Genomic DNA, 20,609 nt, shown 5'->3' on the forward strand with positions numbered 1-20,609 from the left:
AGTACTAAATGTGAGGTGTGTAGGTAGAGATTAAGGTTTTTTCCCATATACCTAGCAGATATTTAAGTACAATTTTTTGAAGAGATTTTCTTTTCCTTTCTTCATTAAATTGATTTAGCATCTTTAGCATTATTTGCTTGAATATATGTCAATTTCTAGAATCTCTACATATTTTAAAGATATAATTGTCTATCCTTTTATCAAAAATACACTACCTTGGGTGAAATACATGAAAGGATTAAGAGGTATAAACTTCCAGTTATAAAATAAATAAGTTACAGAGATGAAAGTACAGCATAGGGAATATGGTCAATAATATATTAATAACCTTGTGTGGTGAGAAATGGTGACTACATACATTTACCATAGTGAGCATTGAGTAAGGAATAAAATTGTTAAATCACTATGTTATACAAATCAAACTAATAAAACATTGTATGTCAAGTATACTTTAATAAAAAAATAAAACACTACCTTTATTACAGTGGTTTTATAGCAATTTCTCAAACCAGGTATTTTAAGTCCTCCAACTTAGTTCTTAGATTGTTTAAGCTATTTAGTCTTTTTGCATTTCCAAATAAATTTTACAAAAACCTTGTCAATTTCTACAAAAGCATGTTCTGGAATTTTCGTTGGGGAATTATTAAAACTACATATCACTTTGAGAGAAACTGACACCGTAACAATAGTGAACCTTTTAGAATAAAAATGGCATACCTCTCTATTTATTTAGGCCTTTAATTTCTTTCAGATATTTTCCTAGTACTATTAAAATAAATAGATCATATATTAGTTATATTTAGCTCTCAATAGTTTTTATCTTGAGTGCTATTTGTTGATTTCTTTATTGTTATATTTCCTTATTAGTTAATATATTTTCCCATAAGTGCCTTACTATGCTACTTAAATAACCATGTAAACTTGAATGAAGAGATTTTCTTTTTTTTTTTCTGACAATCTTTATGTCTTTTAAATTATGTTTAGCCTTTTTTTGCAATAGCTGGAGCCTTCAGTAAAATGTGAAATAAAAATAATGAATGGGCATCTTTACCTTGTTCACATAGTTGGAAGGAAAGAAATATTTCCTTCACCATCCAAATGTGGTGTTAGCTATGGTTTCATAGATATCATTTATCAGACAGAGGTTTCTGTAATCATAAATGTGTGTTGCATTTTACCAAGTGTTTTTTCTGCATCTATTGCAATTATAACAATTTTTCTCACTTCCTTTGTTAATGTGATGAATTATGTTAATTGGTTTTTGAATGGTAAGCCAGCCTTACCTTCCTGGGAGAGAATGCACGTGCTCATGATATTAAGCTGCAATTTTTGGATTTGACTTACTAATTTTTTTTAAGAATTCTTATGTCTGTTTTCTTAATTTTATTTTCTTATAATCTTTTCTGCTTTTGATATGAAGTATATGAAGGTTGTATTTCCTCATAATTCATGAGTAAAGCTTTTTGGTACTAGCATTTTCTTTTAAAGGAGGTTAGTGTTAGATACCAATTTCACTGACAGTTATGCTCTTTAGGTTTTTGATGTATTCTTTTGCTAATGTTAGAAGGCTGTGTTTCCAAGGAATTTGTAAACTTCACCAAAACTGTCAGATTTATTTGCAGAAAGTGACCCATTTTCCCTGTTCACAATAATTCCATACTCTTAGATGTATGCATATGTGTGTACAAACTATAGTGACAGGCTTCTTTCATTCCTGATGTTGGACTTTTTTGTTTTTTTCTCCCTTGTTTTTCTTAAATTACTGTGACTAATAGCTATCAACTTCATTATCTTTTCCAAGAAATTGTCTTTTTCCTTTTTTTTCTTTTCTTTATTTGTCTCATTTTATTACATTGGTTTCCATTTAAATTATTATTTCCCATCTCATTTTTTAAAATTTGCTTTTCTTTTTCTAAAATTTGTTGATAGAATGAGTCATAATTACTCAATTATATGCCTTGTTTCCTTATAATATAGTTACTTAATTGTATAAAGTTCTTTTATGAATTACTACATACATATAGATANTTCTTTTTCCTTTTTTTTCTTTTCTTTGTCTCATTTTATTACATTGGTTTCCATATAAATTATTATTTCCCATCTCATTTTTTAAAATTTGCTTTTCTTTTTCTAAAATTTGTTGATAGAATGAGTCATAATTACTCAATTATATGCCTTGTTTCCTTATAATATAGTTATTTAATTGTATAAAGTTCTTTTATGAATTACTACATACATATAGATATAATATGTTGTAGGTATCAAATATAAAATACAAAAATATATTCTAATTTCAATTGTGACTTATTTTTTAAGTTCATTTATTTTGAGAGAGAGAGAGAGAGAGAGACAGAGAGAGAGAGAGAGAGAACGTGAGGGAGGGGCAGAGAGAGCAGGAGAGAGAGCATTCTCAATCTCATGAACTACAATATAATGATCTGAGCCGAAGCTGACTTCTTAACCCACTGAGCCACCCAGGTGCCTCTGTGTCTTATTTTTTGACTTATTTTTTAGCAGCATATTGCTTAATTTCCAAATGTTTGGGATTTTTAGATATGTCACTATTATTGTTTTTGTACGTAATTCAGTAGTGGTCTGAAAATATACTTTGTAATAATTTTTACAAAATTAAAATCTTTAAAAGTTAGAATTGCTTTATGTCACTAAATATTATCTATAGGCATATGTTAGAGATATTGTGGGTTCAGACCACAGCAATAAAGCAAATATTGCAGTAAAGCAAATCAGATGATCTGTTTGTCTTCTCAGTGCATATACGAGTTATGTTTACACTTGCTTATGTTATGTTTATGTCTGAAAAACAATGTACATACCTTAATTTGAAAATACTTTATTGCTAAGAAATGCTAACCATCATCTGAACTTTTAATGAGTGTGTAGTCTGTAGTTGTTCAGTAATTATAGTTGGTTGACAGTGTTGTTTAAACGTTCTATACAATTCCTGATATTTTTACCTAGGTTTTTTTTTATTAATTATTTAAAAAGTGGTATTTAAGGCTCCAAACATGATTGGGATTTGTCAATTTCTTCCTTTCAGCTTGCCAATTTTTACTTCATATGTTTTGATGCTTTGTCATTAATTATATATGACTTTAATTTTTTAAATATATATATATTTTAACATTTATTCATTTCTGAGAGTCAGAGAGAGACAGAGAGAGAGTGGGAAGAGCAGAGAGAGAGGGAGACACAGAATCCAATGCAGGCTACAAGCTCTGATCGGTCAACACAGAACCCAATGCGGGGCTTGAACTCACTGACTGTGAGATCATGACCTGAGCCGAAATCAGATGCTTAACCAACTGAGCCACTCAGACAGCCCTAATTTTTTATATTTTCTTGATGAATTGGTGCCATTTTTAATTTATAAAATAACTGTTTCTGGGAATATTCTTTGCCTTGATTTCTACTTTTGCTGATATTATTGCAGCCACAGCAGCTTTCTTACACATAGTGTTTACATGCTATATGTTTTCCAGCTTTTACTTTAAACTTCTCTTTTTATATTATGCTCCTGCATGTGATGAGTCTTTCCTACCCTAATCCACAAATACTAGGGGTTATTTTGTTTTACTTTCTGATTTTCATTATCTGTTCACATATATCTTTTTTTATTATTGAAGCATAATTGACATACAATGTTATATTAGTTTCAGGTGTATGATATATCGATTAGACAATCCTATACACTACTCAAAAGAAGCTAGAGAATTGTAATAAAGTTGTTCACATATTTCTTATTCTGTATTTCTTTCTCTTCTAGTAAGACTTCAAATTTACTTATGGTAGACCACTTAAACTTGTTTTGTGGATCTCAGAAGCTCCTTTCCATCTTTTTCCAGCTACTATCTTCTTCTTTCTTTCTCTTTCTTTTTGCTACATTTCTGGATAATTTCTTTTCACCTATTGTGTTCAAACTGATACCATATTTTTATTCCAACATTCATGTTTAGTTTTTTTTACAATCTACTTTCCTACTGAAATTTTCCATATGTTTAAACACATTTCCTACCATTCTCCTAGACCCTTTAAAATATTCATCACAGTTATTTTGAAGCCTCTGACAGAGAATTCAACATTTGGACCATCACTAGGTCTGCCTCTGTGGACTGATTTCATTCTGGACAACTGGTCACATTTTATTGCTTTATCTATGTCTTTATTTTGATTGCACACTAGTTGTCTTATGAAAAATAATAGTAGTAATTAAATTAATAGAGCCTAATAGAGCCTACTCCTTCATCTGTAACTGCTAGCCATGGAGTCAATCTCATCTGTAGTTGAGATGGTTCGGTTGCTACTTCAGTTTGATTGAGTTCACTGCCGACTTGAATAATTTGAGTACATGATGTGATCAAGACCTTCCTTTGGCCTGCTACTGGAGCACCAGGGAGAGTCCAAGAATTCCTTTGTGCTTTATGTTTCAGCCATCAACCTGCTGTACTGTTTGAGTTCTCATTTTTTATTTACAGCCTAGCTTCCAGCTCTGCTTGGTTGGTTGGTTTCTTGGGGTTTTCTGTTTGCTTTTATTACTGTCCCCGGCTCTCTGTCACACTGGCACTACATCTCTATCCTGCTTTGCTGCAACCAGCCTTTCAAGGCCTTCACGATGTATACAGCAAAGGTCTACAGCATCTGTGGAGGGTTTATCTCCGATCCCTGTCCCTCCCTTAATGGGTAACAGGCAATGAGAGTAAATTCTGAGGTGATTCCAAAGGATTGCTTTCATTTTTCCTGTTCTGTCTTCTGTCTTCATCAGCTTTGTTTCCCCCTACCTCAGGGTTATTCTCTTTACCTATTTCTCTCTGCTCCAAATATATCATGTGGATATTCAGTGATAATCTGTGGGGAAGTCAGTGGGTGGGTGGAAAATCTCTTGGTGGCTGTAGCTCCTTCGGTTTTGAAACCATGTTACCAGCCAGTGCTTGGCCTCTAAAATTCATAAGAAAAGGTTAGCCAGTTTCTTCTTACCTCTGCCAAAGGTGCTGCCAGGCGCTCCTGCTTCTCCATCAGAAATGAAAGCCATCATAAATATCTTTTTTCTGAGGAGGGGCTTACCATTTTCTATTTTGTAATCATTTTGAATTCTTTGTGTTCTCACCTGTCTGATTAATTAAAACACCAAACAGACCTAACTTTTTAAAATTATCCAGCTGTCCTTGTTGCTAAGTGTGAGTGACATTATGTTGTTGCTTTCTTTATCTCCAGCAAGAAGCAGAACTGTTAAAATTATTTTTAATAGAGAAAAGATACCTAATATGATAAGTTTAAGTAAATTGTGATTTTCTATAGANATAAATTATCCACCTGTCCTTGTTGCTAAGCGTGAATGACATTATGTTGTTGCTTTCTTTATCTCCAGCAAGAAGCAGAACTGTTAAAATTATTTTTAATAGAGAAAAGATACCTAATATGATAAGTTTAAGTAAATTGTGATTTTCTATAGATTGGAGCTCTATTTGAATGTAAAAATGATACAGGGCACCTGGGTAGCTCAGTCCATTAAGTGTCTGACTTCAGGTCAGGTCATGATCTCACAGTCCATGAGTTGGAGCCCGACGTTGGGCTCTGCACTGACAGCTCAGAGCCTGGAGCCTGCTTTGGATTCTGTGTATCCTTCTCTCTCTCTGTCATTCCCTTGCTCATGCTCTGTTTCTCTTTGTCTCTCAAAAATAAATAAACATTAGAATTTTTTTATGCTTTTTAAAATTTTTATTTTTTAACATTTATTTATTTATTTATTTACTTATTTATTTATTTATTTTAGTTTATTGTCAAGTTGGTTTCTATATAACACCCAGTGCTCATCCNCCCCTTCTTCTCCCCCATGGTCTTCCTTTAAGTTCCTTCTAATCCTTCTATACATGGAAACATATGGTATCTGTCCTTCTCTGCCTGACTTACTTCGCTCAGCATAANTTTTTAAAAAAATGATACCGGGACGCCTGAGTGGCTCAGTCGGTTAGGTGATCGACTTTGGCTCAGGTCATGATCTCGCAGTTTGTGGGGTCAAGCCCTGAGTCTGGCTCTGTGCTGACAGCTCAGAGCCTGGATCCTGCTTCGGATTCTGTGTCTCCCACTCTCTGTCCCTCCCCCACTCCTGCTCTGTCTCTCTCAAAATTAAATAAACATTAAAAAATAAAATAAAAATGATACAAAAATTATTATCCTCATGAAAATATTTTATATTTTGTAAATTACAAATTTGGATTATGAAATTTTAATTAATGCCTTTTAAAACTATGGTTATCTCCTTATTTTCCTTTGCTAGGGATCATCTTGTTGCAAGGACAGAATCCCTCTTTCTAGCTTAGGTAAAGGTATTTTTTTCCTTTAATTTCAAATTATAATATTCCCGCACAAACAAATGGCCAGTTGCTGGGAATATATAGCAGGCTTTATAGGCAGCTGCTCTTTCTAGCCTTATTAGATTAAATGGCCTCTCATATCTGCTTCTCTCTGCAAAGAAGGAGACATAGAATCTGAAGCAGGCTCCAGGCTCTGAGCAAGTATTCACCTCAGATCCTACACAGGGCTTGAACCCACGAACCATGAGATCATGACCTGAGCCAAAGTCAGACACTTAACCAACTGAGCCACCCAGGCGCCCCTTAAATATTAATTTAAAGTGTTATACAAGTGCTACTACCTAAAAGATTACATAAAATATGCATAGAAATTAGATCTACTGAATCACAGTTAAGAATGGAGTTGAGATTTAAGAAAAAACCTATGATTATCCAGTATGAGAACAGAGTTAGCTAAAGACTTATCAATTTAGTGAATAAGGTAACACAGAAGATGGTCGGTGCAATATAAGGTAAAAGAATGGGAGTTGATGGAATTCTGAGTTATGGAGATTTCTTCAGAGGTGAGTCTTGATTGTTGAATATGCTTCAGCAGGTGAATATGGGAGTAAGAGCGGAGAACATTTGAAGTCTCATTATGGAGTGCTACTAGCAGGTTATTTCTTTTATTTGTTCTTTCCTTCCACCCTTTCTCTTTTCCTTCTTTCCCTCCACAAAATTGTATTGGATACCCACTAGTTACTAGGCTAGGTACCTTTTATCAGAGTACAGAGAGGAATGAACAAAGCAAATCCCATTCCTGTATACAGTTTAGATTTTATGGGGAAAGACAATGAACAAATAGATTCATAAAGATGTGTTTGTGTGTGTTTGTGTCATGTGCATGTGCATGTGTATGCATGCGTGTATGTGTGTGTGTGTGTGTGTGTGTGTGTGTGTGTGTGCGCCAGCGATGATAATTGCAATAATGAAGAGTTAACGGCAGGGAGTGCTATGAGCTGCTGTTTTATATAGACTGTCCTCTGGTCAAAGGCTGACCCCTTGCACTTGACTGAAGAGACAGAAAAAGCCATAAAGGTACAGGAATAGTGGATTGGGCACAGTATATATCAGATGATGACACTTGAAGATGGGAGCCCACTTGTTCGATTCACTGAAGTTCAAAAATACCAGGAAAGCTGGAGTGGAATGAAGAGAGCACTGAGAGATAGAAAATAAATTTGTACTGCCAACTAGGAGCCAGATTATATAATGTATCACAGACCATGAAAAGGATTTTATTCTAATAAGAGAAATTGTTGCAAGGTTTAAGCTAAAAGCAGGAAAAAAGATACGGTCTTAAAAGGATCAGTCTGGCTCTGGTCCACCCACAATAATCTATATAGGACCAATTGGGTCTGTGGGAAGGGCTATTTAGGGTAAGAACAATTTTTGTTCATTTTTTGAAATAGTGTTGGGACATAAGAATATCTTCTGTTGTAGCTTTATGTGTTATTAGCATATTCTACATCAAATACCTTTTTAAGACTTCCACTGTTAGCCAAGAATTTGCATTACTTATGAACTAAGGTATTTCGATAGAAAGAAAACAAAACTATCATTATGTCTTTTAAGTCTCCAAGTAGTTGAATGCATTATTAGGATGAGTATGTTTTTGTGATCATGTAAGAGCCAGGTAACAGCTATAATAAATAGTTTAATGTCAAAATTATAATTTTAAAGGACCATTTAAAATCTAAAAAGTATAATAAAAATCATTGATACAATCAAGCAAATATAAATGTTTATCAAAAACATTAATTTTCCATATTTGATTTTAAAATACTTTGTCAGAGACTATTACCAAAAGAGAAGATTTACAAAAAATACATGTGAATATATTTTTTTAAACAGCATCATAAATAGCAGCATAAAGTTAAGTGGATTTCAAGAAGGCCTAGATTAGAAAACGTGGGAATCTATCTGGGAACTGTTGATGGGCTTAAGGAGAAGAAGTTATTTCATTTCAAATCTAGTGTGATATGATAGTTACCATTTTTGGACTCCTTACTCTTTGCCAGGCACTGAGCTAAGCATATTATATAGATAAGTTATTTTAATATTCTGTCAATTCATTGCTAAAGAGAATAAATTGTGGTCACTTACTACTGAAAAATATGACCATTTGTTGCAATCTATTTTAGTTAAGTAGCCAATTCTTAATTGAGAAAGCAAAAATATAATTTCATCAAGTTGTATTGAGATAATTGTTGAAGTAATAGAATCTCAGGTTTTCCTACTGTCCTGGAGAGAAAGCTGAAAAATATTTAGCTGTGATGGTACAGAAAGAACTAATACACTACAGCTTTATATTTTATTTGTTTATTTCCTGCAGCTGCCTTGCAGGAAATGTGTGTATCATCTAATTGGGAAGGTGTCCACCAGCAATTACATCAGATGGAATCCATGGGATCCAGCAATTATAGCAGATTGGATTAAGAGCAAATGGATACTTAGTACTTCTTAATGATGATGATGACGATGGCCATACTAAGAGTATTGGTGTGACATTAACAGTGAATAAAAGACTATTTTCATTATCTTCCTGCCTCTCTCCCTCTTCGTCTTTCTCTCCATCTCTCTCTCCAACTCTCTCTCTCTCTCTCCATTTGTGACATGACTATTTGTGTTCTAATTTTTCAGTGAGAACACATCTTTCTCAAGGTCTCTCATATGACAATGTGCCAAATATTGATAAATGAACTAAACAAGTAATAGTAGCATATTTTAGCTAGGGCAACTAATAGTAGTCATAATTTTCTTCTGCATAATACATTTCTAAAGCAATCTGATATTAAATTATAAACATTGAATAACTTCACTTCCTACAGTCAAAGAAAAGGTCATTATTTTCAGAACTGAATTTCAACTGCATCTTACCCAATAAACATCCACCTACCCAGCTTATGCTTAATGTCAAGTAGTGAAAAAACAATTAGTACAGAATGCAGAAAATCAAAAGATTATCTAAATGGGATTTTTAATATTTCTCCTAGAAATCAAAAGATAATTTCCATGTTATTAAAAATGACTAACTTAATTACACATTCAATTGTAAATCATTTTCAAAGTGTAATAAATATTATTCTTTTGATAGTATAAACTTTGATGAGTAATGTAATCTTGTACACTTCTAATAAGCAGATCATGCATAGAGTCACGTATGGAAGTTAACCTAGTACTAAGTACTGCAGAGAAAAAGGCATTCATACTACAAAATTGATGATATAAACAAAATGCTGAATTTAATAAGATATTCTGATTAGATTGAAAAATAATCAGGTTAAAATAATAATCTAACATTTCAGACTTTTTTCATGATCATAAAAAAGTATGGGGAAATGTGTTCTAGAGTTAATATCTGGGGAAAATGAATTTGATCTCTTCGTTAGGAATGCAAACTTTTAGAAGTCAACATAGAATCTATGGAAATGGACATTTACAATATTTGTGTATGTAAGATTGTGTGTGTTTCTTTGAATTTTTTGTTGATGTGGTAGGTTCCTTTGGGTATTCTGAAGTGTGCTTTTGCAAAGATTTTTTTCTTTCCATTCCAGCCAATAGGAAATACAATTAGGTTTGGTGTTTAAGCATACGTAGACTAGGATGTAGGGGCTCAAGATACTCATCATTTTTTGGAGAGAATTATATTGTATTTACTTATATAGGCATGTTACCTTTTATGAATTCATTTAAAAAACCTAATATGTGATCTCTCTGTGAAACTTCTTTTTATACAATTAATAATAAAATTTGTGTTTTGTTTAACTCCACTTTCAAAATTATTATTACCATGTGACACAACCTCTGTGTATTAGAATATTATAGAGAGTACTGTTTCAGCACTGGTGGCCATTTTTCATTCATTTCTATAATCTCTCACAGGAGCTGCTGGCCCTGCATATGCATGTAGTCTTCTTTTACATTCCTATTGTAAACATAACCTTTATGGTTTATAACATTTATTTTGCTTTAATAACTGAAGTAAATCCCAGGGATCTTCAAGGCCATAGAAGGGGTCTCATACATTATTACTTTGATTAAATCTCAACTCCTGATTATGAGAGGAGTACACTTATCATATTCTGACTCATGGCAGCTTTTTAAAGCATCTTCCTTGTCATCATTACACCAGTTAGTTTTGCCATTGATCTGGATAATGTAAGATTTTCAATGATAAATCCATATTGTGACGCAACGTTCTTTTAATCTTATGTTTGGGAAAGCAGTGCATGCTATGTAAATTAGTTTTTAGCCAATGGGAGAGAAAGACAAATGAAACCTATCAAAAGGACAGCCTATGTACTTTGACAAAACACATTCAAACTATCTCATGCCTATGCATGTGACATTATAATATGAGAGTCACTGGCTGAGTACAATCTATAGAAAGTTGAGCTTTAGTGCAACTACATTTTCTGGCTTGGTAGGGATAAAAATGAAGGTAAAGTCCACATTCTGCGATTCAGTTCTTTCACTGTGAGGACGACTATAGCAGCATTTGTATGTAGGCCTAAATTTTTATTATTACTGAAAGGAGCGGCCACGGATTTAAAAGATTACCAGTGGAATCAGCACACGGCTGTGGCAGAGACATCAGCTGTCTAGCCTCTGTATCCAGCTGTTAGAAAAATACCACTAAGTTTATTTATGCTTCCAATTCAGAGATTGTAGTCATACATTTGGAAGCACCTCACATGATGGATGGTTCTCCTACCTGCCTTTCCCACCTCCCAAGAGAGTCTGCTTTCTGCTGGAATGTGTCTAGGAGGCCCATTCAGTATCAGACATTATTCCAGCTCTTCTCCTTATGGAGCTAAACTTGCTTCCCTACAATTTGTGCCTCTCCAGTCCCAGGTCTGCTCTCTGGATCTGTACACAATTATCTAATTATCTTTTTTGACAACCCCTGACATAGCTAAAAACAGCTATCATGTCTCCCTAATATTTTATTTTCCAGGCTATTTACCCATCACAAAAATAAGATTAACTATATCTGATGTGCCTTGTCTCAGGATGGTGATGAGAATAAGGTCAGATAATAGATGTGAAAGTGTGTCAAGAATACAAATAAAAATACCTGAAATTTATCATTGTTAGATTTAAAAACTAATAAGTATGAAACTCTAAACCTTCAGCTAATATTTTTTTGCCATTCAAAAAGTTCAATTGTTTAAACTTCTGCATTCTTAGATTGAGCTAAATTAGTGCTTGTGTAAACAATAAGTAGGGCAGATGCAGCAAGTTAATACAACCTCCAGGAAGGATAGAGAATGTTCCTGAGGAGACTCTTCCAGTTTTGCAAGCTCAAAGAAGTTGAGGAACTGAGCCAGGGGCACTTTTTTGTTGAGGACAATGTCCCTTACAATATGAGAGCTTCAACCATAGGCCCACTTACCCCGATATCAATCCTTCAACTTTGCGTTAAGTCTATTTGTGTTATCTAGATATTTATTCAGACCTTAGACTCAGGGATCAGATCAAGTTTATATCTAGCTATACTTATTAACTGCGTGAGCTGAAGCAAGCTCTTTTAGCTTTTTCGCCTCTAATTCCTTGCCTCAAAATGGGAATAATAATAGTAACCCACAGTATCATGTCCTTGTAAGGATTGCAAGGGTTAAAACACAGAAAGTTTTTCGAACAGTGGCTAGAATGGATATCTTCAACTACAGACATTCCTTAATTTGTGTCTAAGGTTATGTATCATGGTTACATGTTTAACCCAATGGACACAGAGTTGGTTTTCTTAGTCTTTCTCCCACCCTTAGACTGTATCACCGAGAGAGATTTGAGATATCATGCACTGGAAAGAACATATTCATTAGAAAAATGCGTGCTCTACAATTAAGTGACAGGGCTATGCTATCAATAATGTTGACCATTTGTTACAATCTGTTCTGAACAGAACCATTTCTTTCTACATCTGCCCAGAGGGTAAAATCATTGTTCAAAGTGCTCAATTCAAAACCAAATAACAAGGGTCACTCATATTGCAGTCAAAAGAACATTCCAGTCAGCGATATCAATGAAGTGAACAGGACAGAAAAAATATAGATGCAGCTACCAGATTATTATCCTCACTAATGCTAACCAAAGACACAACAACAGCACCATGTGCATAAGTTGTCTGAAGGGCACAGGCTTCAAGTTAGCACTTTTATTAATAATTCACTTTATTTTCTCTTGACCTTACTTTTCATTGTATAAATTAAAAATATTTTAATGTTTTTATTTATTTTTGAGAGACAGAAAGAAACAGAACAAGTGGGAAAGGGGCAGAGAGAGAAGGAGACACAGATTCAGAATCAGGCTCCAACAGCTGACAGCTCGGAGCCCAACACAGGGCTCAAACTCAGGAACTGCGAGATCATGATAGGAGCCGAAGTCAGACACTTAACCCACTGAGCCACCCAGGTGCCTCTCACTTTATTTCCTCTTGGTCTTACTTTTCATTGTATAAATCCCTTCCAAATGTCTTTCCAAAGTAGAAGAAGCCAACCAAACTACCAGAAATTCTGTTCTTGACTGCTGTTACTTCATTTTCCTATGGATTTCTCATTCCAGTAGTCAGATGGAGGAGGAGGTCCTCACTGCAGGCCACATGGAGTGATGCTTGCTCACTGCAACCCTTTCTGTAAAAGCCAGAGGTAGCCTGGCTCAGTCGTGGTGTGTTGTTGGCTCCCAAAACTATACTAGTTTTGCAGTTTCTCCATTTTCATTGTTTTATTTTTCATGAGTCTTGCTGGCCAAAACAATTTCTTTTGAATTTTCAACTTAAATTATTCTATTTCCCCCATACTTTGGTGCCTTTCTGATTTCTTCTTTGATCTACTTTCCTAATCAATATGGCCCACCCAAAATGCAATAGAACCTGGGAAGTACATTCTTGAATTTTCTTGTCTTGGTTTTCTTTTCTTTGCTTTGCTTTGTTTTGCTTTGCTTTGATTTCTCAGAAATTCCAGAAGCTAGAGCCTTCCAAAGGAGCTTGGTGGGAACAGGCCCCCTTTACTTCTTTCTCATGGAGGTTAGACCAAGTGACTTTCATCTTCTACCATTAAAATTCTAGTCTGTTTTTCCATGGTTGTGGCTGAGATGTTAGCTAGGAGATTCCCCTTACTTCCAGTCTCTTTCTTCCATACCCCTTCATAACCCATGCATATACTTGATGTTTTGTGGATTTCTATAACCTTATTGCATTAATGGTTAATATGGGTCAGAAATTTCCTCAGCAGATAAAATACCAATAAATGGCAAATAGTTGGCACTTGTATCAGTTAGAGAAGCATGAATTAAATAGATCATATTTTAAGGTTGCTAAAATTACTTTTTATGAATATATAATTTTTATGCTTCTGTAGGATCAATTAACTTATACTAGATGTAGAATGTAGCATACTGCTCTCAGAACCTGAAAGCTATGTGAAACTAAAAAAATATGACTGCATGGATGCTGAATGATATATCTAATGAAACTAGTTTGTTATAAAAATGTATTCCAAAAACCAAAGCTTATAGGAAAGCTTAAAAAAGATATATATCAAAATAATTCTATGAGCAAAAACGAAATCAAGATTATATTTACAAACTATTTATAAAATCATGAAAAGAAGAAGTTAGTATATTAAAACCTATAGAGTATTTTAAAGATATACTCAGGGAAATATTCTTATTTCCTTATCTTATGAGCACTAATTTCTAAGCATTAAATCATTTGAAAACCTTCAAAAATAATTAAAAGCAAATATAAGGAAGTCATTTAGATAGAAGTAAAGAATGATTAATTACAAATAGATAACTACTAAAACTCATTTATAAATCTAAAAAGTGGTTATTTTTAACACAATAAGTACATAGATAACCTACTCAAGAAGAATACAAATAGAAGTAAATAAAATTATGATTTAGAAAGAAGATATAAATACTGCTAGAAAATCATTTTGAGAGGTTTTTGCAAACTTCTACACGGATATATGGACAGTAGATTGATTGGTACAGAGAAATATTACACAATAAATAAAAAGGCAGCAAGAATTTTAATCTTATTTTTATCATTGGCTATCTGTGTAAAATCAAGAAATCTATTCATATTACCTGTGCTTCAGTTACATCATCTGCAAAATGAGGCTGATATAATTAAATTTATCACACCACATTGTCCTGAGGATTGAATGAAAAAAAAATATCTAAAGAAATTTGCAGATGCCTGGCACCTAGCTTGTGTTCAATAAAAATTAGGCTTTAAAATAGTGACAATAGTTGGGTTTTGCAAGCAAGCTTAGTGTTTTATTGGTCACTGACTTGGATATTCTTAAGATATAACTTTATTGTTCAAATCGCTTTAATTTTAAGTCTCAGTGCACAGTTGCCAAATGGCAAATTAATGTAGACATTTTCAGAAAAGTAAATAAAACCAAAACCAAAGATTAGTCAAATTCAGGCCAGAACTCAGCCCCAATTCAAAGTCTTGGGGGCCTCATTTCAAAGGCCCACTTCCAAATTTCTTTCATCTTCCCACTTCCTTGGCTATCATGCCATAAACAGAGCTGGGTGTGGGCAAGGACATAACTCCTTCTTGGACTTATCTGGATGTAGACCCTATGTTGTCGCTAGTATCAGCTGCTGGAGCTTTCATCATCTACTATGTGGCTAAGAAAATATCATGTATAGCTTGGGCAGATTCACTTTTGTTTTTTCTGTTTAGCTCTCTGGCATTGATGATTGTCAAGACAAGTTGGTCTGGTCACCCCACTTCCCTGCAAGTGTAGAAGTGGCCTGATGTCATACCAACCTAGCTGCCAAACCTTGAAAATCTAGAAGACAGAAGTGATGCACATCTTCATTTCCTTTCATCCAGTGCAGAACTGCAAAGGAAACACAGGCTAGTGCCTCCGAGTCTTCCCTTGTTCAGATTCTCCTGGTGGGGCTGAAATTTCTCACCACCCCTTACTCATCTTTTCCTTCACTTGAACTCATTTTCAATCAAGTTCCAAGGGCTTTACTAAGTGTGATGTGTCTGAGTAAGGGGTGGTGTTGATTAAGCAGGTCATGTCTCATTTCAGATCTATGAGCTTTCAACTCAAACCAATGTTCAAATGTCTTAAACTGACATCAGAGGGAGGTATTTCTTCATATTTAGTACAGAAAGAAGTTGAAAGAGAACAAGGAAAGTTTAGTGTGAGTGGAAAATAATACACAGGTCAGAGAGAGAATGAAATCAGAATATGTATAGTTTTAGAGATCATAATAAAGGATTTGGATTGGCACAAAAGCAGACACATAGACCAATGGAATAGAATAGAGAACTCAGAATTGGACCCACAAATGTATGGCCAACTAATCTTTGACAAAGCAGGAAAAAGTATCCAATGGAAAAAACACAGCCTCTTTAACAGATGGTGCTGGGGGAACTGGACAGTAACATGCAGAAGAATGAAACTAGATTACTTTCTCACACCACACACAAAAATAAACTCAAAATGGATAAAGGACCTGAATGTGAGACAGGAAACCATCAAAACCCTAGAGGAAAAAGCAGGAAACAACCTCCTTGACCTCAACTACAGCAATTTCTTACTTAACACATCCCCAAAGGCAAAGGAATCAAGAGCAAAAATGAACTATTGGGACCTCATAAAGATAAAAAAGCTTCTGCACAGCAAAGGAAACAATCCAGAAAATAGGCAACTGATGGAATGGGAAAAGATAGTTGCAAATGACATATTGGATAAAGGGCTAGTATCCAAAATCTATAAGGAATTCACCAAACTCATACCCAAAAAACAAATAATCCAGTGAAGAAATGGGCAAAAGATATGAACAGACACTTCTCCAAAGAGGACATCCAGATGGCCAACAGACACATGCACTGATGTTCAGCATTCCTCCTCATCAGGGAAATACAGATCAAAATCACACTGATATACCACCTCATGTCGGTCAGCGTGGCTAAAATGAACAAATCAGGTGACTCTAGATGCTGGTGAGGATGTGAGAAATGGGCACCCTCCTACACTGTTGGTGGGAATGTAAACTGGTGCAGCCCCTCTGGAAAACAGTGTGGAGGTTCCTCAAAAAATTAACAATGGAACACCCCTATGACCCAGCAATAGCACTGCTAGGAATTTACCCAAGGGATACAGGAGTGTTGATGCATAGGGGCACATGTACCTCAATGTTCATAACAACACCTTCAACAATAGCCAAATCACGGAAAGAGCTGAAATGCCCATCAACTGACAAATGGATCAAGAAGATGTGGTATATTTATACAATGGAATACTACATGGCAATGAGAAAGAATGAAATCTGGCCATGTGTAACAACATGGATGGAACTTGAGGGTGTTATGCTGATTGAAATAAGTCAGAAAGAGAAGGACAGATACCATATGTTTTCACATATAGGTGGATTAGGAGGAACTTAAAGGAGGACCATGGGGGAGGAGAAGGGGAAAAATAGTTGGGGAGAGGGTGGGAGGCAAAACATGAGAGACTCCTGAATCCTGAGAAAAAATTGAAGGCTGATGGGGGTGAGGGAGAGGGGAAGGGGGGTGATGGGCATGGAGGAGGACACTTATGGGGATGAGCACTGGGTGTTGTATGGAAACCAAGTTGACAATAAACTATAAAAAGTAAAATAAAAATAAGATAAGTAGGGAAAAAAAGAATTTGGATTGCATGCCCGCTGTAATGGTAAATAATAGAAGAGTTTTTTGCTGATTTAGCATGAATGGTTTATGCTGCTGAATATGTGTACCATTCAAATTTCATAGATGAGAGAAGAGGTAGGGAGATGTCATAGAATAGTGCTGAACATGGGCGCCTGGGTGGCTCAGTCAGTTAAGCATCTGACTTCAGCTCAGGTCATGATCTCACAGTTCATGAGTTCAAGCTCCACATCAGGCTCTGTGCTAACAGCTCAGAACCTGGAGCCTGCTTTGGATTCTGCGTCGCCCTCTCTCTCTGCCCCTCCCCCATTCACACTCTGTCTTTCTCTCTCTCTCAAAAATAAACATTAAAAATTAAAAAAAAAAAAAGAATACTGCTGAACAAATCCAGGAGAGAAATGGGATTGAGGTGATTGTCTAATGTTGTTAGTGCAAATGATGGCAAATTAGATGTGGAATGGAAAGAAAATGAGAAGAATCAAGGATGAGCCCATTTTTATAGGCCTGAGAAACTGAGTAGGTCTTAGTGCCATTTAATAAAATGGGACATTTATCCTGCTCCAAGGTTTGCAATATATGGAATTAGGGAGAAAACATCGTTTCCATTTGAGAATGATGGTCTCAGGAAGATGAAGGTAACCTTCAAAGGTGAGAGTGAACATTCAGGGAAGTTGCTAATGAAAGAATAGACATTGCCCCTGGTGGGGGCAGGATTTGTTTGACTAGGGAAGGATATGAAGGAAATTCCTGTGTTAATGAAACTGTTCTATAATGTGGTACATAGAAGTATGTGTCTGTCAGAACTCATGGAGCTATACACTAAGACCTGTTCCTTTCATTGTGAGTTTCCTATACCTCAAAAACAGAAATTTATGTTTTGGAAAAACAAAAGCAACTTTGCTTGCTCATAGAGAGGGAGGGTGAGAATAAAAATCAATTCATGGAAGGTAGCTGTCCACTGAGATAAGAGCATGAACCAGCTTTCAGTCTCTGAGTACACTTTCTACTAAGTTTAGTGTTGCCAGAATCTTGATGACCTCGACTATAAAGAACCCCCATCACAATTACCTGAAGAGGTAAATTATTAAAGAACTCCCTCTGCAGTAATGATACCTTGTCAGTTAACCTTCCTTCTATGATCAGATATGTGAAGACTTGTTATCAGTCACCGCCTCACCCTAAATTTCTCAATGGAGTGTCAAGGAAACAATGATTAATGGAGGGCTTGTCTTTCTATACAGTGGAGGTCTTCTTAAAGAACAAACACATCTTGGGAGCTATCAGGAGTGTCTTCCTAAAGATAGAGACATTCAGACACATTTAGGACGACAAAGTGTGATGGTTAATACTACGTGTCAACTGAAGTCTCTTTCCCCTTGTTGGTGGCATTTGCTTGCTTTCCAGGGTAATGAGCCCTCATTCTCTGGAGAGAAGGGTGAACAGATGTGTCAATAGCCATAAACGCTTAGAGCCTTAATTTGGGGGTCCTCCACTGTGATGCAAACCCTCTGCATGCAGAAATAAACATTTTGCCCTCATCATGTTGCCCTGTGGGGTTTGGGGTGTGGGGATTCAATACAAAGATATTGCTCTGGCTACTGCTTTTGCTGTGAGTAACACATCATTTATCTCTGGCTTTGGGTTCTGTGTTCTTGGCAATACATGCATATAGAAAAGCAAACTAATTTGGTAGCTTGCATGTGGGGTAAGCTCAGATCCTACACAGTTTTGAAACTAAAATGGAGATTCTATGGTAATCATGTTCTAGTTTCTCATGCTGTAGATCAGGTCCTTGGATCAAGGCCTTAGCTCTAAAGCCAGGTGGTCCACAGAGGCCAGCAAAATTTGCTGGATATTTCTAGCCAATATAATGTGGCCTATGAACATTTAGAGCAACCTGCTTTTGAAGATGAAATATACAATTCTGCAACAGTGTTTACAATGTCCCCAAGCTCCAAAAACACCGTTAGTAACTTGCATTATTGCTTAAGCCTAGTCATTTGCTATCATTTGTCATTGTGACTCTGCTTTCTAAGATTAGGGTACAAAGAGTAAGCAGTAGTTACCTGCCCCCCCCCATCACTGCCACCACAGGAGAAAACTTTTGCATTTAATTTGCATTTAAACTGAGGAAGCTTACTTATACTTCCATCACACACAAAAAAGCTTCCCTTGATTTCAAACATGTAGATTCTTAATTCTTCTAATAGGAGGCTCGGTTTTTACTTTTTCTGAAAGTGGAATACATAGACAAGTTAACAATGGACCTCTGTTCAGATGTACCACTACTGTCTTCCTAGATCAAACTAGGAAGAGAAAGAGAGAGAAAGAGACAGAGAGAGAGAGAGAACGCAGCTTGTAGAGAGATCAGAAAATCTGCAAGCAGCCACACCACAATACTCTTCTTGTCACAGGATAGTGAGATCTCTCTTCACAGCTTACTTCTTGCCTGACACTCCTAACTTCAAGACCCGCCCCTCTTCTGACCACAGCTCTTTTACTGACATGTTCCACATTTCTGGTCCTGCTCGAAGGGCATTAAATGTGTCCTTCAGTTCTTGCTCTCAGGCAGCGAAGCCTATAATTCCAGTACATACTACTGTATTGTCAGTCTCTGGAACGCAACTCTTCTAGTCTAGGATCCCATGGATGAAATAAAACATATTAGCTTTATGAATCTGTTTTCAGCAAAAACTCCTCTGTAGGTCTAGGGGAGTAGATAAAAGAAAGAGATACTTAGAAAATTCTATAAGTGTGAATATTTCTTGAAATACAGATAAAATTGACTTTAGTTCTGACAACATAATGACATTTATGCTTATATTATTAACGTTGAATAGTAGCAATGGGAAAAATTTTTAACACATTGTGTAAGCCATTACTTTGTGTGATTGACCACTCTAACCAGGTAATTGTTTTAATGGCATATTGAGAGAAAGAATCTGATAGTGTATGTGCTACACTTCTGTGGGTTATTTCTTCCTAGGTAGTCAACACAAGCAATGCAATACACAGGACTTTGGATTTTAGATTTGATCAATGAGATCACACGCTAATTTCTATTCAGGTTGTTTTGTTAGTGGGAAACTTTAAGACGTTTCCGATCTATTTTGTATTTTTGAGGATATTTAAAACACAAACCATATCCTTTATAGAAAAGATTGCTCCGTATCTCTTTTCTTTATGTCAGTTCTTTACATATCTAGGATTATTACATATCTCCTAGTAAACTCTGATCTTTTATGAAAGAATGAAATGAGAGCACAATCTATTTCTAAGAACAAAAGCACCGAGTATCTTTCTTTCCAGCAAGGCAAAAGAATCTTAAATTGTCTTAAATTCTCAGCGATATCATCTGGACTGGAACACAAAGATAATGCCTTTGTGTCCCTTATATCATTCACCAACTCACATTCTGGGAATAATTAAAAGAAAGCTTCAAAACAAATAATGAGATAATAAAATAGAAATATTTTTTTCGGTTGTCTTAATTCTTCTATCTATATATGCACTTAAAACACCTAGAAAAAGTCAACTATCTTCAATTACAAATACCAGTGAGATATTCAATT

Source organism: Crocuta crocuta, unplaced genomic scaffold, assembly GCF_008692635.1.
Source record: "Crocuta crocuta isolate KB4526 unplaced genomic scaffold, BGI_CrCroc_1.0 scaffold247, whole genome shotgun sequence".
Lineage (NCBI taxonomy): Eukaryota > Metazoa > Chordata > Mammalia > Carnivora > Hyaenidae > Crocuta > Crocuta crocuta.